At 52.0% G+C, this 24,462-nt stretch overlaps 1 pseudogene; it reads left to right on the top strand.

The window, feature by feature from the left end:
* The first annotated feature begins 17,984 nt into the window (after positions 1 to 17,984).
* Positions 17,985 to 19,012, top strand: LOC114681305 (annotated as a pseudogene).
* The last annotated feature ends 5,450 nt before the right edge of the window (positions 19,013 to 24,462 follow it).

Below are 24,462 nucleotides of genomic sequence, written 5' to 3'. Positions count from 1 at the left end.
TCTTGTGCTCCCTGAGAACTTTGTGTGCCCTGAGAACTTTGCCTATGCTCTAGCCTTTGGCTAGGAAACTTCACACCCTCCTCTGAGAAAGCCTTAATCATCCTCTAGGTCATGCTTTCCAGGTCTCCCCGGGCTGAAGCAAATAATAGCGTTGGTGCCCTGAAGAGACTCAGGGAGCAGAGATTCGGGGAGCCCTCTCCATGAGCCAGCCCAACTCATTCACGTCTCCACCTCCCACAGCCTTGTGAAGTGGCTCTGAGGGCTAGCCGCACTTTACAGACAGGACTCTGAGGACAGAGAGATCACGTCACTTGCCCAGTGACACACAGCTAATGGTGAAATGTTTACCACGAGTCCTGTGAGTATGTGAGCCACACCTGCGGGAACCATGTCTTGGGAAGTGGGATCCGTGTATCAGTGGTTCTCAACCTTCCTGACGCTGCAGCCCTTTCACACAGTTCCTCATGTGGCGGTGACCCCCAACCATAACATTATTTTCCTTGCCGCTTTATAACTATGATTTTGCTACTGTTAAGAAATGTAATGTAAGTATCTGTGTTTTCCTATGGTTATAGGCGACCCCTATGGAAGGATTGGCAGACCCCCTTATAAAGGGGTTGTGACCCACAGGTTGAGAACCACTGCTTTAAAGGAAGGAAAACAGCAGGCTTCGACTCCCAAGTTCAGATCCATCCTGTAACCGCGAGAGGTTGCACCCTCTACCCCCCATCCCCACGGCCCGGCACCTCCTGTTCAGCACCGAGTTCTCCGGCCTCCTTCACTCCCGCTCTGTGTTCCCAAGAACAGGAGGGTAACACGGTCACCTTTGCACCCCCACTTCCCCACCTCTCTGCACCCTGCTCCAGACCCAGGCCTGTGGGAAACTCCCCAAGGAGCCCCCACACCCAACCCCTTGCTCGCGCCCCCCCCCTCCGCCCCCCTCCTGTTTACTGCCAATGACATTCAGATAAATGGCACCTGTCAGCAGCAGTCCCACGGAAAGGCATGCCGGGTGATGTATGGCGCCGGCGCTGAGCGCCGAGGGGTGTTTCCACCCCAGCAGCCCCTGACCCTGCGCCACAGCTGGGCGAGGAGCTCTCCTCCTGCCCGGCCCTGGGGAGGAGTCCCTGTCAGATGCCGTCATGGGGGTCTTTAATTACAGGCTTTGGGGACCTCTTCCGCTTCCCCCCAAATCCTAGCCCCTCCTTGTCCGCTCTAGAGCTGTCCTCTTGGATCTTCTGGGGTTCAGGAACCCCACAGGGTTGGCTCAGAGGGAGAAGGCCCAGAATAGCCCAGCGGGGAACACAACATGGAGTGAGGCCCTGGAGCCCTGGGGCCAGCAGCCCCCCGGAAGGGCCAATCAACCCGACTGGTGCTGTTAGCACATTCCAGGGCCACCAAAATGCCCTGTCCTGATGCGAGGCTCCTACCAGCTGCCGGCTCCGTCACCAGAACGGGAGACAGCTACCACCATAGCATGTTGAGGGGTTCATGGGGTATAAGCCCCTACCAAGACATTAAACACAGGCCCCACATCTTCAACCACATTTGGTACAAGGTCACATACAGTGTCAAGAGAATGCAGGGACTTCTAGAGACCCACCTCTATCATGTTAAAACCCACACCATCAGGTGTGACACTCCGCCCTTGAGACGAGCACCCCAGAACCCCAACATTACCTTCCCAGACAAATGGCTGAAGCATGGAACCTCTCCCTTGCACCAAGACACGCATGGCCAGCGAGTTTCAGGGCTGGGACTTGTGCCTGGGAGACAGGGCACCAGCGTCCCGACAGGAGCTGCCACCTAGACAGCGTGGCAGAGCTGTGGTAAAGATTCGGTGAGCTGGGGAGCTGGCTCAGTGGATAAGACCCTTGCCATGCCATCGTGAGGACTGGAGTTGGGGTTCCCCAGCGCCCACGTACAAGCCAGACAGGCACCGAGGCAGTCAAGTCTTGCCTGTAAGCCTGGTGCTCAGAGGTAGAAATGGGCTCCCGGGAGCAAGCTGGCTGCCAGGCTGGCCGAACTGTCAAGAGAGACCCTGCCTCAGTAAGCAAAGTGGAAATCAGGCAAGGAAGACACCCACGGCCAACCTCTGGCTTCTACACACACGTGTGCACACATACACACACATATGAAAAAAAAATTGAGTTCACAATAAAAAGTGCTTACTAGGGCCTGGAGCCAGCAGACACCCAGACCCCATAGCCCGACCCAGAGAAGACGGGCTTGCTGACCCTGAACTTCACTGTGTGCCCCTTCCTGGCAGAGGCAGACCTGGGCAAACTTGCAAGCTGAAGACTTATGTACGGCTTTAAACTTGCTGGGGAGGAGAGACACGTGTGCAAACAGGGTGTGCAAACGGTGTTTTCCCAGCGTGTCTCCATCCTTGTGGTTTAGTGAGCACCTACTAGGCACTCCACCTGTGCTGATCAGGAGGCCAGAAAGGCAGTCGCTCTGAGACATTCTCAAGGTGAGCCTGGCAGACAGAACTGCATGGTGGGAAATCCAGTGCTCAGACTCCTGGATCCCTGTCCATCCACTCCCCTAAAACCTGCTGTGTGCCAGGGGGAGACATCGTCTGGGCTCTGAGGCTACAGTAGCCACCAAGGCCATCCATCCCACCTGCGCTTCATGGAGGGCTTTGCCCCTAGAATACCCTCGAGGCTGATGCAAATGGGTGGATCTGTCCACAGGCCAGCCCCTTGAAGTGTGGGCTCCACACCGCATCTCAGTCACTGGCGGCTCTACATCCCGTTACCCGCCGTGACGCTCCAGCTTTCTTTGAACCCCTTTATCAGTAGTTTGCTTCCTTTATCTTCTTCTCCTCTCCAAGCCGTGTGCGTTTCATTCCAAGAGAAGCGTAGCACAGAGCTTCCTCCCCTGCCCCCACTAGGGTCTGCTTTTGGGGAGCCAGCTATTGGGGGGGAGGAGTTGTCCCTCTCCAGCCCTCCCAGGGAAGTCTGGAGGAAATGGGACACTGCAGAGTACTATCACTAAAGAAGTCAAGAAGGGGGCAACTTGGTCCAAGACTTCAGCCATCACGGTTGTGTGTTGACAGGGTCTTTGCGCCCCAGTCCATGCCTCTTTTTAACACTCTTCTCCTCTCAGGGGCCCCCACCAGCCCCGTAAGAAGCAAGGACCATTTCCAACCTTGTTTAATGAATGGGGATAACACGGCTCAGAGAGGTTGAGTCACTCCCCTAAGGATACGGAGCTAGGTCTCCATAAGCATCTATCATACCGCCTTATGATATCAGAACCTCAGGAGTCCCGTGTCCCAACTGCCCGGGTGGCAGCTGTCCAGGGCTCCTTCACTGCTCTTAGAGGCCTGTGACAATTCCCCAACCCCATGCGCTCCCGCGTAGCCAGGACCTGTTATCTGTTTTGCACACGGCTTGCGCCCGTCAGGGTAATGGACTGTGCTTGTCCTAGCAGGGGTGGCCTCTGGCAGGGATGATGTATGAGGCGCTATTGTTTGATATGAATGCATTAGGCGACATTCCCGATAAAGACTTTACCAGCAGAACTGTGTGCCGGCAGCGTCCCCCACGGAGGGAGGGGCAGAGGCAGGGGTAGGCCCCCTTGGGAAGCAGACACACTGGGTTGGCCGGGCTTCCACAACTTCCGGGTCCCGAGCCTGCCTTGCTCTTGCTCATTTCTCAGGCGGGGCCCCACAGGTCTCACTGTCGGGGGGTCAGAAGCAGAAGGCCAGAGTCCTGGGCTCCAACCTGAACCCTCAGAAACAGTGTCTCCCGGGGGAGGCCTTCCGGAGTGGGTTCCCCCAGAGAGCCTGACACAGGTGGGTTAATACCTGAGGAGGTCAGACCCTCCCTGAGTGTGAGCCTGGGACCCTGTTGCTAAAATTTCTCCCGAGGATACATGATGTCTACCCCTCCTCCCAACAACAAAGTGAGGCACAGTTCGGACTAAATTCGCTCTGGGGACTATGAATTGACTGAGCTTCCTTACAGAGTGTACGTGAGGGGTGTCTACAGGGGTGTGCATGCTCCCTCAAAAGGTAGGAAAGGCTGAAAAATCTGGAAAGCCCTTATCCAGCAGGGTCTGGGCCTCCCTGTATATACACTGATGGGGTCCCTTCCCATGGCCTTCCCCAGCCTACATACACGCTAGTCCTCCCCAAGGTCATGTGTAATTAAGGCAGAGTTGGACACAGCACACGGTCAAGAGTGCTGGACACTCCGACGAAGGTCTCGTGACCCTCCTCCCCTCCACTCCACGGGGGCGTGTGTAAATAGTCCGAAAGTGAGCTGGGCCAGTCCTTTACAAGGGAGCCAAGTTGATCTCACCAAGATGGCAGCTTGTTTCCCTTGGGTGGCAGTGACGGGCAACAGGTCCGCTGAGACACACCGGCTGCGCTTTGACAAGTCACTCCTGCTGAGACCTTTTGCCACAAAAGACCTCAGTTTCCCAATCAGTAGCATGGGTGCAGGAGCAATGTCTGCTGTGGTTGTCTGGCTAGGTTCAAGAGGCTCACCCAGGCCTCTGCCTAGCACTCTCCGTGTTTTCCATGGGGCTTTCTAGGGGCACCCCTAGACCTGCTGGCTGATCCTAGGCAGTATGGGAGGGAAGAGGAGCCTTGTGGGTACCCGAAGGTCCCCTCCACCAGTCCTTTGTGTGTAGGAGGGGGGAGCCTTGTCATGTTTAAACTTACCCTTTGCGTCCTGCACCCCCAGGGCAAGAGTGAACAGAAGTCAGACATGGTCCTGTGGAGGCCTCTAAGGGCCTCCAGGATGGGTATCTTAGGGCACCCTGAAGGGTCCCCAAAAAGATCAAGTGACCCAGAGTCTTGAGAAGTCCAGTAGAGAAGTTGGGCCTCCCGGGAAGCAATATATATGAAAGACACCCCAGGAAAGGAGGTGAGTGTGTACGGGTCTGAAGCAGGGTGGCTTCAGGTACACAGTGAGTTCGGGATATGGGGGAAGCCCCATGAGGAAGTCAAGCTTCCTTTGCCCCATCCCTCGGCACATGGAGTCCCAGCCATGTTTGGTTCTGTCTTGGGCTGGAGCTCAGTGGCTCCCCAAATTGAAGGCATGCCAAAGGAAGGGGAGGCGCACACAAGGTAAATAAAGGCAGAAATGTCACGTGCTGGTAGGAATGGACCTCGAAAATAGGGAAAGAAACACAGACACAAAAGGTCACATATTGCTATTTCCTTCCTGTTCTGATACAGGTGAGTTCTGTCGGGGAAGACAGAGGGGCCCAGCTGCATCCCTTAGCAGCCCCTGCTACAATCACACAACCTACCGACGAGGCCGGCCAATGGTCTCACCCGATAGGTGCAGCCCTCAGGGACAGCAGGGTGTTCTCTAGCCCATCCGCCATGGCGGGTGCAGGCATCACACGGCAGACCCCATTCTTCAGGGAGGTATGCTATCCCACATCACACAGAGGAAGACAGCCGCCCTGGGATTCCCCACAAAGGGGCCCCCAATCTCACATGCTCAGTTACGTGTCTTATCACCCACAGTAGGAGGTCCACAACCACCACTGCCACACGAAGGCACGCCATCCTGCCCCACGGAGCCACATCAGAATTGCTCCCACAGACGCTCTGCATCACAAGGATCGGTCTTATCTACACATCTGGTCCCCATCGCAGGGCCCCGGCCACCACTCCGCCCACACTTACCTTTGGTTCTTTTGGTCTGTGTTCGGGTGTCTGTTGCTTCCTTTATTTAGTTTTCCCTGACAGTACCGGGAATCGAACCCAGGCACTCACACATGCTAGACAGTGCTCTACCACCGACCCACAGCCCCAGCCCTTGGGTATCAGTCAGCTGTTTTATTTGACCTTTTTGGTGGAGGGAGAGAGTTGAACATATGTCTGTCTGTTTACCCTGCCCAGGAAGCCGGCAATGGAGCAAAGAGATGAGTCGGAGTTGACCTTGGTGAATCAATGGGTTTACTGAAGTTACCCGAAGCTCACTGGAGCCCCTGCCCGGCTTGTAGACAGCTCCTCCTGAGAGTCTCCTCTCCCCTAGCAACTGTTTGCTGTCTGTATAACGTAGGAAAGGGGCCTTCTGGGTCTTTTAACGTTCCTGTAACTTTCTAGGGAGTCATGTGAATCTCCCCTACTCCATACAGAAGAGAGTACTTCCGAGAAATCGCTATACAGCGAAGGTTTTGAGCAGAGGGGACATGCTCCCCCTTCTCCGAAAACCTTCCCTCCGCCATTTGTGTTGAGATTAGACCGGCTGAAGCAGAGAGGACGGTGAGGCCAGGCTACGAGGAGGCGGGTCGGATGCAGGTGGATGACCCTGATGGTGGTGGTGGGAGGTGGCTGGAGTTTGGATGTTGGCAGGGGGTGGTGCCGATAAACTACGGATGGGGCGGCCCTGTGGTGGAAGAACATGAGAGGAGCTGAGGGCACGGATGATAGAGCATGGATGATGGAGCACAGATGGTGGAGCATGGGTGATGGAGCACGGGTGATGGAGCACGGATGATTGATGGAGCACAGATGATGGAGCATGGATGGTGGAGCACAGATGATTGATGGAGCACAGATGGTGGAGCATGGGTGATGGAGCACAGATGGTGGAGCACGGATGATGGAGCACGGATGATGGAGCATGGATGATGGAGGACGGATGATTGATGGAGCACAGATGGTGGAGCACAGATGGTGGAGCACAGATGGTGGAGCACGGATGATGGAGCACGGATGATTGATGGAGCACAGATGATGGAGCACTGGTGACCAAGAGGAGGAACACTGGCAGGGAGCAGGGTAACACTGGGGTCAGTGGGGGTCAGGGCAAGCCGGCAATGCCTATGCTGGGAGGCACTGGGTAACCAGCTAGACACACAATCCTGGAACTGCCGGCTGGGATGGGAAAAGGAATGGGAGACCACAGAGAGGGCAACTGAACACACAGAAGGAGGATGCTTGGTCCCCAGTTGGGGACCATGCCATTTGTGGAGTCCTAGGAGGTGTGGCCTTGGAGGAAGTGTGCCACTGTGGTGGGCTTCGAGAGTTTAAAGACCTGGCTGTTTCTCTCTCTCTCTCTCTCTCTCTCTCTCTCTCTCTCTCTCTCTCTCTCTCTCTCCCTCCCTCTGCTTTGTGCTTGTGGTTCGTGATGGGAGAGCTCAGCTTCCGCTCCAGCTGCCACCGTGCCTGCCGCCTGCTGTCTCTGCTCCAGCCAGCATGGGGCTCTAACCCTCTGGAACCTCAGACCCAAAGGAACTCTTCTCTAAGTTAAATTGGCCATGGTATTTAATCACAGCAAGAAGAAGGTAGCTGACAGCAGTAGGGATGAAGCCCAGGGCTTCGTGCTGCTGGGTAACGCACCCCACCACTTCCACCGCACACGGCCTCTTTTGGTAGGCTCCAGGCAAGACAAAACGAAGACCACTGAAAACTCGGGTCCTGGCTCCCAGCCCTCAGTGTTCTCATCTATAAAATGGGGGTGTTATAAAGCACCCTCAGACAGGTATGGTCAAGAGGGCCAGGTGATGTCTGGGCATGGCTACAGTGGCCCTTCCCTTCTTGTCCATCTTGGCTGGCTCTGAGACTCCAAACACCATAGGAAGAACCTGGAAATGCATGAGGCCAGACTTGGCTCTCTCTGTGCCCCCAACACCCACTCGGCACCATCTGAGCAGCCACCAGGTCTCTGGTCCTGCCCTAACTCCCCTCTCCTGCCCTCCTGCCTCTCTCCAAAGTTTGCCCCCCCCCCCCCCCGCCCTGTGTCAGAGCATCCCACATCCACCATCCAGGGAGTTTCCAGTCCTCAGTGAGCAGCACTCCAGGAGCTCAGCCACATTTTATTGCAGAAGCTTCTAGAGATAAAGCCATGGGAGCAGTGGGGATTTCAGGACTATAGTTTGCCCACCCTGCCCACCCCAGGGCTCAGCAGAAGTAAGTGACAAAGTGTAGCTATAGATGTGATTGTTACAGTTAATTTATGCTTCATTTACACGGGCTCCAGATGCCAGGGATCCTGGGGGGATTTGTCTGAATGTCAAGGGAGAGAGGGGGAGGGCTGAGGCTGAGCCCTCCCTCCAGCTTCTCCCCCTCCCTCGTCCAGCTCTGAGGAGTCCAGAAGACCGGGGTGTACCCAGCACTCGCCCTCACAGCTCCTTCCCTGAACCCTAGCTCTTGTTCCCCAAACTTGGAGTCACAGAGGGCAGGTAACCTGGGAACAGAACCCCTGCCCAGGTAGGGGATGGACAGGGCCATTAGAGAGTTTCCTCAGTGCTTCTAGGAAAGTGTGACAGCCCCCCCTCCAGTCCAGTGGGCAGAACTGAGTCGCCAGAAGCCTTTGATAAAGCCCACAGCTCGGTGAGCGGGACCTTATTTAGAGATGCAGCTGCCCATGGTTTCAGTGATGGGGAGGCCTTTGGGAGTGAGGACCCCGACTCAGGAACAGGATCAGCACCCCTTTAAAAGATCTAGGGGTCAAAGCTCAAGCTTGTTTGTCCTTCTGTCCTTCTGTCACACGAGGACACACCACGTCACTATGCCGCACACAGAGAATGGCCGTCACCAGACCACCACGCCTGTACCTTGATCTCAGATTGCCCAGCCTTGGAACCGTAGGACTCACCTTTCTGTCCCTTCTCTGTGAATCCCCTTGTCATAACGACACACGTGCATGGCCATGGTCTGCGTAGATGGAACAAAACTGATAAGGTCCAGTGGCTAGCATCCTACAAAGAGGAGGGAAGCCGGGCATGACACACACACACACCTGGAATCCCAGCACCTGGGAGGCAGAGGCAGGTGGATCTTTGTGAGTTCAGGGCCAGTCTGGTCTACAGAGTGAGATGGTTGCTAGCCAGAGGTACTGTGAGACTCTGTCTCAAAAAAGTAAAATAGGGATTTAGACACAGAGGACTGCTCCCTGTGATGACAGACATGGATTTCAGGGGGACAGCTGCCACCAAAGAACTTCCAGGGTCAACAAAACCATCAGAAACCAGGAGCAATGCCTGGGGTCTGGAGACTGGTGTGGCAGCACACGCCTGAGATCCCAGCCCATGAGAGGTTAGAGGCAGGATTATGAGTTCAAAGCTATTCTGGGCTGCATAAAGAAACCTTGCCCCACACCCCACATCCTCCCAAAAAAGAGGTATGAGGAGTCCTGTTGAGGTATTTTACAGACTTCTACATCTTAAACTCCTCCCATTCATGACCCTCATCTATCCAGGAATTCTCTATAGGACTCAGGGTATACAGGTGCATACAATAGGAATAAAAAACAAACATGGACTGATGGTACATAAGAAAGAAATTTACAGGGCCAGGTGTGGTGGCACAGGCTTCTAATTAATCCCAGCACTTTGGAGGCAGAGACAGGTAGATCTGTCAATTCAAGGGCAGCTTGGATTATATAGTAAGACCTGTCTCAAAGAAAAGCAAAACAATTCTTTGGTATATATAGATATGCATATACATGCCACTATATATAATTTCCTATTTATTAATGATGAAAGCAGATTTGCATTCTCATGAGATGGATGTACTGATTTTTATATAAGGAATTATTGGCTGAATATTTGATACTGCAGGATCTCCAACATTTTTCAGAGTTAATCAATATTTTTTAATTAAAAAATTGGGGGTGAGCTGGATAGTTTTATGTAACCTGACACAAGCTAGAATCATCAGAGGGATGGAAGCCTTATGTGAGAAAATGTCTCCATAAGATCAAACTGTGGGGGAGACTGTAGGGCATTTTTTAGTGATGGATGGGGGCGGGCCCAGCCCATTGTGATGGTGCCATCCCTGGGCTGGTGGTCCTGGGTTCTATAAGAAAGCAGGCTGAGCAAGCCATGGGGAACAAGCCAGTAAGCAGCACCCCTCCATGGCCTCTGCATCAGCTCCTGCCTCCAGGTCCCTGCCCTGCTTGAGTTCATGTCCTGGCTTTCTTCAGTGAGGAGCAGTAAGATGGAAGTATAAACAAATAAACCCTTTCCTCTCCAATTTGCCTTTGGTCTTAGTTAAGGTTTCTATTGCTGTGAAGGGACATCATGACCATGGCAACTGTTATAAAGGAAAGCACTTCATTGGGGCTGGCTTACAGCTTCAGAGGTTCAGTCCATTGTCATCATGGCGGGACATGGTGGCATGTAGGCAGACATGGTGCTGGAGAAGGAGCTGAGAGTTCTCCATCTGGATCCTCAGGCAATAGGAAGTGAACTGGCGCTGGGCAGAGCTTGAGCACAGGAGACCTCAAACCCCGCCCCCACAGTGACACACTTCCTCCAACAAAGCCGCAGCTCCTAATAGTGTCACTCCCTATGGGGGCCATTTTCTATCAATCCACCAGAGTCCTGGTGTCTCATCACTGCAATAGAAACCCTAACTAAGATAGGGTGGCCGTAAGTGTATGTATGTGGGTATGTGTGTGCCCCAGTGCCAATGAGGTAATCCAAGGGCAACTGTGGACTTCCATCGTGTGGATCCTGGGGATCAAACTCATGTCTCCAGGCTCAGCGGCAAGCACCTTTATGCACTCAGCCATCTCTCCGGCCCACTGCTTTGGCTTTACAATTGTCAACACTGAGAACTCTGCTTCACATACATATGTAGTACAAAATGGCATCAGCACGTTCAGTCCCACTGCAGGAATTGTTGGAAATTCTGCCCTCATCCCAAGCCAAAACTCGGTTAATGTGTTTATTTTAAGTGAGACTCAAGTCAGCAACTCAAATAGTAGTTTTTTAAAAACCGCACATTCTAACACGAGCTAATCCAAAGACAGACTAATTTGATACTTACACACTGAAGAATGCCGGTTGGAAAACGTGCAGTCTCTGTTTTCTGTAATTAAGCCACGGTGTCTGTTCACATACAAATAAAAGCCTTTGTGCACACAGTCAGAACACTGTAACTCACAACGCACAGCGCTCTCAGGTCTCAGTCTGAGCTGAGTTATTCGGGGCAGTGTTTGTTGGTGTGTGGCACGATGACATCCGCAGAGCCAAGTGCTAGTGGTGTGTGTTCACAACCAAGGCTGCGGTGCAGCTGCGTGACGCAGCACGGGCGGGAGCCGCCAGAGGCATCGCGGATCCACTACACCCCAGAACTTGAAGTTACGCTTTCAGAAACTCTCAACTGTTGACCAAAGTTTTTCGTGGCTCCCACATTTAGATATGTGACCGCACCTGGGGTCAGGACCACAGTGTAAGGAGCTGGTTTTGAACATCTTCTCTGTGGTCCTGTGACTCCCTAGCAGACTAACCCAGTGGCCATGAGTCATGGTGGTGGTGATGGTGATAATGGTGGTGATGGTGATGGGGGGGATGGGGGTGGTGGTGATGGGGGGGATGGGGGTGATGGAAGTGATGGTGGGGGGGATGGTGGTGATCATGGTGATGGTGATAATGGTGGCGATGGTGATCAGGGTGGTAGTGGTGATCATGGTGGTGGTGGTGTAGTGATGGTGATGATGGTGGTCGGGGGGTGATCTTGCTTTCTGTGTTAAAGAGTCTGTCAGTTTGATATTTGGCAATGATATGCTAAAAGCCTCAGATATCTGAGGCACTACGCCTTCTTGTCCTCTTCCTCCTCTCCCTCCCTCCATCTCTTTCTTCCTCCATCCCTCCTTCCCTTCTTCCTGTTCCCTTTCAGCACCTGCCAAGGCTCACTCACCATTCATCAGACTCTGAGCTGGGGTACTGAGACCCAGAGTGGGTGTGACCGCACCCCTAAATGTGCGCATGAGTATGTGTGTGTGTGTGAGAGAGAGAGAGTGTGTGGGTGTCTCTGTGTGTGAATGAATGTGTGTGAGTGTGTATGTGAATGAATGGATGTGTATGAGTGTGCATGAGTGTGTGTGTGTGTGTGTGTGTGTGTGTGTGAGAGAGAGAGAGAGAGAGAGAGAGAGAGAGAGAGAGAGAGAGAGAGAGAGAGAAGGAGTGGATATGTGCGTGTGCGTGTGTGCACATAGGACAGAAGACATTGGACCCCTGGAACTGGAGTTATGGGTGGTTGTGAGTCACCATGTGAAGCTGGGAACTGAACCCCAGTCCCCTTGCAGGAGCAGGAAGCGCTCTAATCGCTGAGCTGTCTCTCGAGCCCCCACACCCCTACCATTAAGGACCTTGCTGTCTAGATGGGATTGGGGCCTGAACACAGCACCAGAGAAAGCCTCACTCTGGTCTGATGGCGTCCTGACTGTGGGGCTCTGTGTTCCTGCTGGGGCCACCTGCGCTTGGGCCTCTCTGTCCCTCTACACCTCTGAACTAATTTGCTTCCTGTTGCTGGGTAAGCACTGTGACCAAAAGTGAAGAGGAACATGTCTACTTCATCTTACAGGTTTCAGTCCGTCAGGAGCTCAGGGCAGGAACCTGAGGCAGAAACTGAAGCAGAGAGCATACAGGAAGGCAGCTCACCAGCTTGCTCCCTGTGGTGCACTCAGCCTGCTTTCTTGTCTAGGACCGCTCAGGGGTCACACTGTGCACAGTGGGGTTCACCCCCCTACACCAATCATTATCACGAATTGCCCCACAGACGTGCCCACGGGGGCAATCTGATGGAGACAATTCCTCCACTGAGGTTCCCTCTTCCCAGGATATAACACCGAGAAAAGGCAATGGGTGGAGAAACGGATCTATTTGGCTTACAGATTACAGGGCATCATTGAAGGAAGTCAAGGCAGGAACCTGGAGCCAGGAACCTGGAGGCAGGAACCTGCAGGCAGGAACGGAAGCAGAGACCATGGGGAAACACCACTTATTGGCTTGTTTTCATGGCTTGCTCAGGTCCATTTTTTTTTTTACTGCAACCCAGAACCACCTGCCCAGGAGTGGCACCACTCAGTGGGCCGGGTTCTCCTGTACCAATCAACAATCAAGAAAAGGCTCCACAGACATGCCAGTGGCATGGAGGCAACTCCCCGCCTGAGGTTCCTTCCTGCCAGGTGACAAGTTTGTGTCAAGTATGTAGTGGGCAGCCTTTCCAACCTTGATCTGGAAGTTCCAACCCCCATTGAGGCTTCGGTAACTGTGACGCCTACAAGGCGGGGCTGAGAGAGAACCCTGAAGACCCGAGATCCAGATGCACCGCCCTCTCTTGGTTCCTGGATCCTGGTTACTGGAGGTAGACCAAGCAGAGTTCTCCAGAGAACACCGCCGGACTGCGCTACACCTTTCCCAGACCCTGTTACGTATCCCTTCACTTGTAAGTTACCCCACAAAATAAACCTCCCTTTTAAATAATTTCACCAATACAAGTTGACAAGAACTAACCAGTACTTAGCAACAATCTATAAACATTTCTCCTTCTACCACAGAGAAGGGCAGTTTTACCCTTCATTAAGGAAACTTCACTTTACAACAGACAAGAGACCATGACAGAAAACCACAACCCATCCAAATGCAGAGTTGTGGAGCCCGGTCCCAGTGGATACATCTACAAAACACCCCTACACCTAAGGCTCAGAGAACATTTCAAAGAGCGGCAGAAAGACTGTAAGAGCCGGAGTTTGCTGTGAGGTCGTGTCTCCTAGTAACGTCAGAAGCTACCCCCATAAAGTCTCATCGTGACTGCCCAAGTGTGAGCCGGACAAAGAGGACAGCGATGAACATGCCAAACTGGATGGAGAGAAGCCCACGGGGCCTTGACCCTACACAGAGAACTACAGGCACCCGAGGAAGGCTCGGGGTGGGCGAGCACATCACTTGGCTGTCCTGTGCCAGCCAGTCAGCTCTGAAAACACACACACACCATTATACAGACTGAGCAGGTTACTTTAGGAAGACATGCACATACACATATATAAAAGCAATAACAAGCTGGGCAGTGGTGGCGCACACCTTTAATCCCAACACTCGGGAGGCAGAGGCAGGCGGATCTCTGTGAGTTCGAGGCCAGCCTGGTCTACAGAGTGAGATCCAGGACAGGCACCAAAACTACACAGAGAAACCATCTCGAAAAACAAACAAACAAACAAATAAATAAATACAATAACAATTAGTTTTTTTTTTTTAAAAAAGGGCATAAATTTGAAGGAAAGTAGGGTCTATAATTATTACATATTGTAATTATATGTTGTAATTAAATGACACTCTCAAAAGGAAAAGAAACCCCCTAGCCAGCCCAACTCCAATGTCTCTCCTGCCACCTCTGTAACCATGACCTTCAGGGCTCAGACACTCATCTGCCCTCTAGAGGAGTCTGTCCGCTTGGGTCAGCCGAGGCTGCCGAGAGAACCAGTCGTCTGGATCCAGGGGGCTGCATCCCTGTAGGGCATGTGCCCCTCTGATTTACACCCTTTGCTCTCTCCCCAGCTCGCGGAAGAGGCGGAAGATCTATGCCTGTCTAGGGCTTCATGGTGAAAGGGGAACCGCCGCGCCGACACCTTAATTACGGCCATTGTCACAGAGTCACATTGAAATTGTCTGATGATCCCCTTGAGAACCAGCATTAGTGGTCGTCAGAGCCTTTGACGCCCTGTGGCAGATTGGAGAGCATCACAAATGGGATCCACTTCAGCGGAAGCCCTGGTGACCCTTCTCCTCACTTTCCCACCTGTGAGACTGCCACGGACAAGGAGCCCTTCGGGAGCGGAGACCGAGGAGAGGAGCCCCACACGGCCTCACCTTGAGGGCCTGGTCTCTGTCTTGGTCAAGTTCCTGGCCAAGCTGGAGGACACATGAGAGGCTGGTCTGCCTGCCTGCCTGCCTGTCTGTCTGTCTGTCTGCCTGTCTCTTCTGAACCTACACCCGCACAGGGGTGCCTGACACCCCCACCGGCCATGGCCAGATGCCCTGCCGCAGCTCTGAGGTCCCATGTGTAGATGGCTGTGTCGAGGATGCCTGTGTGACCCCAGAAGTGCCCTCCATCACAGCACCGAGAGTGTGCTCCATTATCCTCCCATGTCACAGATGATGCCGGAAGGTTCCAGACGCTGGACCCAGCTCACTCGCTGTAGGGGGCAGAGCAGGGAGCCGGGCTCAGCAGCAGCAGCAAGGACAACTCACAAAGTGGGGGGATTTGTTAAGGTCACCTGGATCTCTGTCAGCAGGGGCCTCTGTGTAAACCAAAGTTTCACTACGCCGGGGAGATGAAAAGAAGTGAATCCCTCTGCATGAAAGTTTTACAAGGTGAGGGAGATCTATAGAACTTTGGTCCTTGGCAGGCTCGCCACTTTTGATAGGAAAAAAAGGAAAACCACATTTCTCACACAGAGACGCACATCTGCGGAGAGGCCTGGCCGCCAGGAGACGCCAGGGCCGGGCTCTGAGCAGTCCAAGGAAGGGCCTTGATCCTGCGGACTGGGGACCTGGTTCATGACCTTGGTAACGGACTTCACATCACTGAACCTTAGATCCCTCGGCAGAAGGTGAGGTATCACGGTGATACTTCCCGTCTAGGGCCACCAGACAGTGCGCAGGGAGCCTGGCCCTCCTCAACCCATCCCTGACTAGCTTAGCCTTCTCAGGGCTCTTCCCACACATGGTGGAGGCCAGTGGGTCCTGGAGAGCCTTGTCCCTCCTGCCTTGCTTGTCCTCCAGCAGCTCTGGGATGGAACCTTGACCGTCTGTCTGTCCAGCAGGCCAGGAAGTTGAAGCGCAGAGGTGAACAGCCTTTCTAAGGCAGCGTGACAAGCGTGGCCGTTTGGGTGAAAATGGCCTCATAGGCCCATAGGAAGCGGCACTATTAGAAAATGTGACCTTGTTGGAAGGAGTCTTGTCATTGGGAGTGGGCTTTGAAGTTTCAAATACTCAAACCAGGCCTTAGCGTCACTCTCTCTTCCTGCTGCCTGCCCATCCAGATGTACAAATCTCGGCTCCTTCTCCAGCACCATGTCTGCCTGAGCACCGCCATGCTTCCCGCCATGATGATAATGGACTAAACCTCAATCTGTAAGCCAGCCCCAATTAAATGTTTGTCTTTATAAAAGTGGCCTTGGCCATGGTGTCTTGTCACAGCAACAGAAACTCTAAGACTATAAGTGACCCCAGGCCTCTATTGACGATCAGATCCCCCAGCCAGGGCACACGACCTCACCACCTGAGAAATTCAGAGCTGGCAAGATGCCGTCATGGAGCCCAAGTCCAAAAACCTAGCAGTTCTACCCCTCAGTATCTACCTGGGAGAAACTGAGGCTTGTTCACACCCTGACTGGCATAGGATACTCTCAGTAGGCATCACTCATGAGAGCAGAAACATGGCCAGAACCCATATGTTGACCTGTGGAGGAACAGGCAAGCAAAACATGGCCGAGCTACACCATATGGACACGATCCAGCCACAGACGGGCGTACTGAAACAAAGAGAGACACAATGACTCTTTAGATGTCACGATCTGGGAGATACTAGTCACACATGGCCACATGTGTTGTGTCCTTACCAGGAGATGCCAAGGATAGGCAAATCTGCAGAAGACGGGAGGGCGCCATGGGCTCTGTGTATACACACATGTGTGTAAATGGATTCCTGGTGAGGGAGATTATAAAAATGCTCTGAAATTAACATGGTTCTAGTTGCAAAACTAAATATATTAGCTGGGCATGGGGGTGTATACTTTTAGTACCAGTGTTTTCATAGATAACTCAGGAGACTTGCTATAGGTTCCAGGCTAGCCTGAGCTACATAGTGAATTCAAGGACAGCCTGCCTCAAAAGAAACAGTTGGGTGTGGTAATATATGTCATCTATTTATTTACTTTTGTGTTTTTGTTTTGCTTTGTTTTGAGATAAAGTCTCTCTCTGCAGCCCTGGCTGATCTGGAGACCCCAATGTAGACCAAGTTGGCCTCAAATTCACAGAGATCGGCCTGCCTCTGCCTCCTGATTACACCTTTAATCCCAGTACCCAGGAGACTGAAGCAGGTGGATCCCTGTGAGTTTAAGGCCAGCCTAGTCTACATAGCAAGTTCCAGGCCAGGCAAGGATACGTAGGTGAGACCTTGTCAAAACCAAACCAAACAGACACACGAACAAAGAATATATCCCCTCACAAAACCCTGATTTTCATGAAGACTGGCGCTATCGTTTACTGGTGTGTACTCTATGGTGTGTGAATGTCTTCATAAAGCCACGGCAAACACGGGGTCGGGGTGGGCAACCTCTAGATGGCTCGGTAGGTAAAGGTGCTTGTCATAAAAGCCAGGTGGCCTGACTTCATCCCTAGAACCCACACAAAGGTAGAAAGAGAAAACTCATTCCACAAAAGTAAATCCCGTATCTTAGTCAGGGTTCCAATCACTGTGATGACACACCACGACCAAAACAACCTGGGGAGGGAAGGATTTATTCAGCTTACACTCCCACATCACTGTTCATCACGGAATGAAGTCAGGACAGGAACTCAAACAGGGCAGGGACCTGGAGGCAGGAGCTGATGCAGAGGCCATGGAGGGGTGCTGTTTACTGGTTTGCTCCCCATGGCTTGCTCAGCCTGCTTCTCTCTCTCTCTCTCTCTCTCTCTCTCTCTCTCTCTCTCTCTCTCTCTCTCTCTCTCTCTGTGTGTGTGTGTGTGTGTGTGTGTGTGTGTGTGTGTTTTGGTTTGGTTTTTTTGAGACAGGGTTTCTCTGTGTAGTTTTGGTGCCTGTCCTGGAACTCACTCTGTAGACCAGCCTGGCCTCGAACTCACAGAGATCCGCCTGGCTCTGCCTCCCGAGTACTGGGATTTAAGGTATGTATCACCGCCACCCAGCCAGCCTACTTTCGTATAGAACCCAGGCCCTCTAGCCCAGGGATGGCTCCACCCACAATGGGCTGGGCCCTCCTCCACTGATCACTAATTAATGATCCTATAGGCCTGCCTACAAGCCCATGTTATGGAGGCATTTTCTCAGTTAAGGTCCCCTCCTCTCAAATGACTCTAGCTTGTGTCAAGTTGGTATAAAACTATCCAACACAGCTGACCCCTTGTCAATGTGACACAGACACATCACTGTGAGGCCACAACCTTTCCTTTGTTGTTCATCCAAGATTACACATTAATACTGACATCACAATATAAAATATTTTCAACTTAGAAGTGTCACTATCCTCTCTGCTGCCATGGCGCCCGTGAAAAAGCTTGTGGCAAAGGGGGACCAAAAAAAAAAAAAAAAAGAAGCAGGTTTTGAAGTTCGTTCTTGACTGCACCCACCCTGTAGAAGATGGAATCATGGCTGCTGCCCATTTCGAGCAGTTCCTCCAGGAGAGAATCAAGGTGAATGGCGGGAAAGCTGGGAATCTTGATGGCGGGGTTGTGACCGTCGAACGGAGCAAGAGCAAGATCACCGTCTGCTCCGAGGTGCCTTTCTCCAAAAGGTATTTGAAATATCTCACCAAGACAATATTTGAAGAACAGTCTCCAAGACTGGTCACGTGTTGTTGCCAACAGCAAAGAGAGCTACGAGCTGCATTACTTCCAGATTAACATGACCAAGAGGAGGAGGAGGGTAGAGACACATTGGTCTGGAATGCTTTTTATTAATTCATAAATAAAATTTAGGACCAAAAAAAAGTGTCACAGTCTTACAGATTCAAACACTTCAAAAATGCAGCCTCTTAAACAAAAAACCCAGGGTCTTTTAAAATCCAAAGTCTCTCATCTCAGGCTCCTGTCTTACTTGGAAAGGGAAGAACCAGGGCACAGTCACAGTCTGAACAAAGCAAAACCAAACTCCAACTGTGAAAAAACCTCAATGTTCAGTAGTATCTGGGATTCACTCACCATCTTCTGGACTCCTCCAAAGGGCCTGGGTCACTTCTCCGGCTCTGCCCTCTGCAGCACACACAGCTTGTCTTCTAGGCCCTGGCTCCACTCCACAGCTGCTGTTCTTGGTGGTCGTCCTATGGTACTGGCATCTCCAAAATGCCGGGGTCTCTGCTGCAGCTGGGCTGCCCTTTCACCAATGGCCTCTCCTGGGCTCTCTTCAGGGACTCCAGCCCCGCCACACAGTGCCAAGCCTCAGCTGCTCTCCATGACCCCTTCAGGCCTTCAAAACCAGCACCACCTGGGTGACTCTTACATGACCAAGTCCAGCTGCCAGCACGAGGTGCAACCTTGGCTACCTCTGAACACAGCTTCAGTGTGCTGACCCTGAGGAAACCCTTCCTAGAAGACTTCACCTCAGGGATGCTGGTCTCTTCTTAATCACTGCTGATTCTTCAGCCCCAGCTGGCCAGCATCCATTGTCCCAGCAAAGCAAAGGTTTCACTTCAGTGGTTCTGGTCTCCTGTTAATCACAGCTGATTCTTCAGCCCCAGCTGACCAGACACCACAGATGCTTCACACAAATGGTCCAGTAGAGTCTTTGCTTCCCTCTGAAACATCACGAGCCAGGCCTCCATCATCCGCACTGCTCTCGACATTCTTATCTTCCAAGCTCCTCGGAACAGCTCACTAAGATATGAACACTCAGTGGCTTTTCTAGTCCAATGTTCCAAAGTCCTTCCACAATCCTCCCCAAAGTAACATGGTCAGGTCTATCACAGGAATACCAACTTGCTGATGCAGAGGCCATGGAAGGGTACTGCTTACTGGCTTGCTCCCCATGCCCAGCCTGCTTTCTTATAGAACCCAGGACCACCAGCCCAGAGATGACTCCACCCACAGTGGGCTGGGCCCTCCCCCATCAATCACTAATTAAGAAAATGCCCTACAGGCTTGCCTACAGCCCCATCTTGCAGAAGCATTTTTTTTTTAAATTAGGGGTCCCTCCTCTCTGATGACTTTAGCTTGTGTCAAGTTGACATGAAACTATCCAGCACATCCCAGAATATTTGGGTAGGTAGTTCCCTGCCCAGTCTCTACTTCACACCCGGCAGCCTACCTGGGGTAATCCCAGGTCTCAAATGGCCCCACCGAAGCCAGGTAGGCTATGTGGCCTAGTAAGGAAGCAATAATGAACCTACCACAGAGAACCTTGAGGAATAGCTCTGAGTGCTCTTCATCACTCCACGCTCATGCCCTGTCCCTTTGCTCAGAGTCTACCTACAGTGGTCCAGGCTCTGTACCACTGCTGGGGACATATTGGAAAGCAAGAAATGCTCTGACTTCCAGGATGCCAACAGCTGAGGATGCAAGAGTTGGTGGCAGTGTGTGCCAACATGCCTGGCAGGGAAGAGAGTCTTCGTGAGGAATTGTCTAGATCAGGTTGGCCTGTGGGCACGCCCGGTGGGCATTGTCTAACTGATGTAGAAAGACCTAGCCCACTGTGGGTGGCACCATTCCCTAGCCAGGAGTCCCTGAACACTATAAGAGGGGAGAAGGCGGCTACCTGAGAGCAGGCCAGCAGCAAGGGTGACTTTACTCTCTCTTCACTCTTGACTGTAGTTGCTTGAGCTTCTGCCTTGATTTACCCGAAATGATGGACTCTCAAAAGTGTAGGAGCGTATCTAGGACCCCAAACTGAGGACCCATGACCCAGCCTCCACCACCACCGTGCCACATGCCCAGTGCCTCTATTACACACTGTAACTGCTACCCACAGCAGCAAGAGGCCAGACTAGATTGTAACAGGCATCTCAGGAATGTTTTAAGTTGTTTTTTTTTTGGGGGGGGGTTGTTTGTTTGTTTTTTGAGACAGGGTCTCACTGTGTAACAGACCTGGCTGTCCTGGAACTCGCTTTGTAGACCAGGCTGTCCTCGAACTCACAGAGATCCGCCTGCCTCTGCCTCCCAAGTGCTGGGATTACAGGTGTGTGCCACCACCGCCTGGACTAAGCTGTATTTTAAAGCCTCTAAACTTGCCATGTAAGGGGGATGAGAGTCAAGACGGTAAGTGTTAATGGTTGCACCTGGAAAGGCCCCCCTTCCCTGCTGGATTTTAACAACACAGATCAGGGAGACCCACCCCGGGGGCAATGAAACCATGGGTGGTTACAGCAGCAGGGCTTTGAATTATGCATATGAACCTGTCCCCAACTTCTTGTTTTTAGTTAGAAAGCACTTTTTGGTAATTCCACTAAGCATGGTAGCTATGGTTTGAGAGTCTCTTGTTCACTGTCTTTAAATTATGAGACATTTCTTCAGCCCTAAGGAGGGCCCTGGTGGAGATGGAAACCCAGGGCCATGGTTGGCAGACAAGGGATGCAGACTCGGTGCCCCATCTCACTCTGGGGCAGCACACCTGGGCATTACTCCAAGGAGCTCAGAGTGGAGGCCCAGCCTAGGACTAGGGGCTCAGACCTAAGAGATGTCCACTGCCTGTCTTCAAGAATCTCAGCCACACCTTTGCCTGCTCACCTCACATTACCTCACCCTGGGCGACTTCCCTGACCTCCACCATCTGATCTCTCATTCCTCCTCTATTGGCTACCCAGACCTTAGCTGCCAACACCCATCCATTCCATTGGCTACCCACCATCCACCCACCTGCCATGCATCCATTCACTGCCTGACCATCCATCCGTCCACCCATCCGTCACCCACCCACCTACTTATCCACCTATGCACCCTGAAAGGGAGCTGTTGTAGAATCTTAGTTGAAGGTGTGTTACATTTGTTTATGCTGTGGAACATTTGTTTAATGATGCAATGATGTGTTGCATTCTTTTATGTTGCATTTGTTTAACTCTGTGAAGCTGTGTTACTGTGCCTGTCTAAAACACCTGATTGGTCTAATAAAGAGCTGAATGGCTGAGAGCTGGGCAGAGAAAGGATAGGCGGGGCTGGCAGGCAGAGAGAATAAATAGGAGGAGAAATCTGGGAAGAGGAGATTAAGGAGAAGGAGCAAGAAAAGAAGAAGGAGGACCCAGGGGCCAGCCACTCAGGGACACAGCCAGCCACGGAGTAAGGAGTAACGAAAGGTATACAGAAACAGAGAAAGATAAAAGCCCAGAGGCAAAAGATAGACAGGATAATTTAAGTTTAGAAAGGCTGGCTAGCAACAAGCCAAGCTAAGGCCAGGCATTTATAAGTAATAATGAGTCTCCATGTGATTTATTTGGGATCTGGGTGGCAGGCCCACCAAGGAGCAAAGAGCCCAAAGAGTAAAAAACAAACAAACAAACAAACAAACAAAAAAACACCCAACAACAGGGAGCCAATAAGCCTTCAGCCATTCCTGTAAGCGAACCCATGCACCTCCCCTATCAGATTCTCATGAGACACTTGTCAGGTAAGATCTAGCGTGCCCATTTTACAGATAGAAAAAAAAAACTTAGGCTCTGAGAATTTAGATTGCTTGCCCAAAGGCCAGACAATGGACAATTAGTTGCATGCTTAATTGAGACACAGCCACAGGCCACTGATGGTGAGGGGTGTGGGCCAGGAAAGGACCTTCTAAATAATACCACGTAGGTGAGTGAGCGGCTTATGTCCCAACCCCAAGTTTGGTCCCCAAATCTCATTCCCTGGCTCCTAGACCAGGCATCAGCTGCTAGGCCATCTCTTGTCCAGCGTGGGGTAGGAAATGGACAACACCCAGCACAGGGGCCCGTTGTGGCCCCTGGGTAGTACAGGCTTCCTATTGTGTGGAAGCAGCAGCAGGTGGACTTCAAGGTTCTCCTGAGGCCCTAGTGACTGTCATCCAGCTTTGCTTGTCACCATTGTGTGGCTACAGGGGCCCTTTGTCCCCAGAGGGCTTGCTCTCTCTCTGCCTGCCTAGACCACCCATAACCCCAGTCATGGTGGTTTGCATTCAAGATAGAGAGAGATTCAGGATCAAGTGGGTGGTAAGAACACTGGTTTGGGAGTCCCCCATCTCCCCTCTTGGAACCTCAGTTTCCCCATCTGTAACAGGGGTGATTCCTGCCACGCCTCGGCCTTCCTGATGATGAGGGTGTGGCACGTGGAGGTCACCCTGAGTGTGGGATTCGGCCAGGCTCTCTCGCTGTCTGCTGAGTGCCCCCCTCACCCCCGAACTCCCCACCGGGAGCTATTTCCTCGTCTGTAAAGGAGAGAAACAAAGCAGGGCCTGTCCCCAGGAACAGCGTCACATGGAGCGCTCAGCTCCGAGCCGTGCCTAGAGATGGCAGCTGCCGCCACGTTACAGTCACCGTGGCGCTGCAGCCCCGGGAGCTTTGAAGAGCTTGGTGCCACAGCAGAGCGGCCACAACTGTCCCGGGTGCCGCGACAAGATGCCAACACCCCTTCCTTGGCCGTGTCCTGCCTCTACTCAGAAGATGAGCACCATTTCTAAGGTCACATGACAAGGGAGTCCTTAGCCAGGCTCCCAGAGCCGCTCCCGGATTCTCAGTCCTCTAGAACGGGGCTTCCTAACCTTTTTTGGGCTTGAGATCCGTCTTTGCCCAAGAAACTCTCACGCAACCCCAGGTCTGTAGGTACATCAAATATTTGCTGATGAGAAACGATGACATTTATTTTTAAAAAATTTTCAGCATCCTGATGAAAATTATCATTTCATTAAAGAACAAAGCAAACTTGCTCTCTCTCTCTTAAAAACAAAAACAAAATCAAAAAACACCATCGAACCAGGTGCTGGTGATGCACGCCTTTGATCCCAGCACTCAGGAAGTAGAGGCAGGTGGATCTCTGAGTCTGAGGCCAGCCTGGTCTACAGAGTGAGTTCTAGGACAGCCAGGGCTACCCAGAGAGACCCTGTCTTGGAAAAAAACCAAACCAAACCAAAAACCCATTGAGTCCAGCCGTATTGAGCAACTGCTCTTGGACCTGGGGCCCTCCCTGGAGTGCGGTGGATGGATCAGCTTTCACATCATTAGCCCTCCTTCTCCCTGAAGCAGCCAAACGCTAACAGCTCCTCAGCTAGGGGCGGGACTTCACGCCCACCTCCCCTCTTCCACACGGGGATTTTGTGAGGTTTGCACGTGCACAGGTCCTGTGCATGTCATCCTAGTCTCTCCGAGTCCATACGTGCATGTGTCCGGTTGTGTCCGGAACACTGGCTCCCTGGAGTCGTCCACCCTGTCTGACTCATAATATTTCCCTCTCTCCACTCCCAGAGCTATCTGAGCGTTGAGGGACGTGTGTGGTGCTCCATCCCATTTAGGGCTGAGCACACCACAGTCTAGTTTTCCAGACACTGACCGGTTGAGGGCTTCTGTTAATTGCCTTCTACTGTGAGACACTTTAGAGTCAGATTCAACATTTTTCAGAGTTTGGCGTCATTTCAGAAATTGTCAGTTCTGTCTTAATCCCAAACCAAAATTTATTGAATTTTTTTTAATGATTTTTTAAAACCAAGGAAATGGTTTAAAAGAAATTTTATTTAATTTTTTTTTCTTTTAAAGACAGGGTCTTGCTATTGTCCTCACTGGTCTAGAATTTACTATATAATTTAGCTTGACCTAGAACTCACTATGTAGTCCAGACTGATCTCAAACTTGTGGTGATCCTCCTGCCTCAGATGCCCAAATTCGGGGATTAAGGGTGTGAATCACCCCACACCTGAAGCTTTGTTTTATGGTGTTTTTGAGAGAAGGTCTCAGGTGACCCGAGACCTCCAACCTTCAATTACCTGCGTGACTGAGGATGACCTTGAATCCCGATCCTCCTGTCTCCTCCTCCCCGGTGCTGGGATTGCAGGAGAATTTAAAAATGAAATATTTAAACACGATTCAGCCT

Source organism: Peromyscus leucopus, chromosome 23 (genome assembly GCF_004664715.2).
Source record: "Peromyscus leucopus breed LL Stock chromosome 23, UCI_PerLeu_2.1, whole genome shotgun sequence".
In the NCBI taxonomy this organism is placed as follows: Eukaryota; Metazoa; Chordata; class Mammalia; order Rodentia; family Cricetidae; genus Peromyscus; species Peromyscus leucopus.
This window is presented reverse-complemented; position numbering and strand designations above follow the sequence as displayed.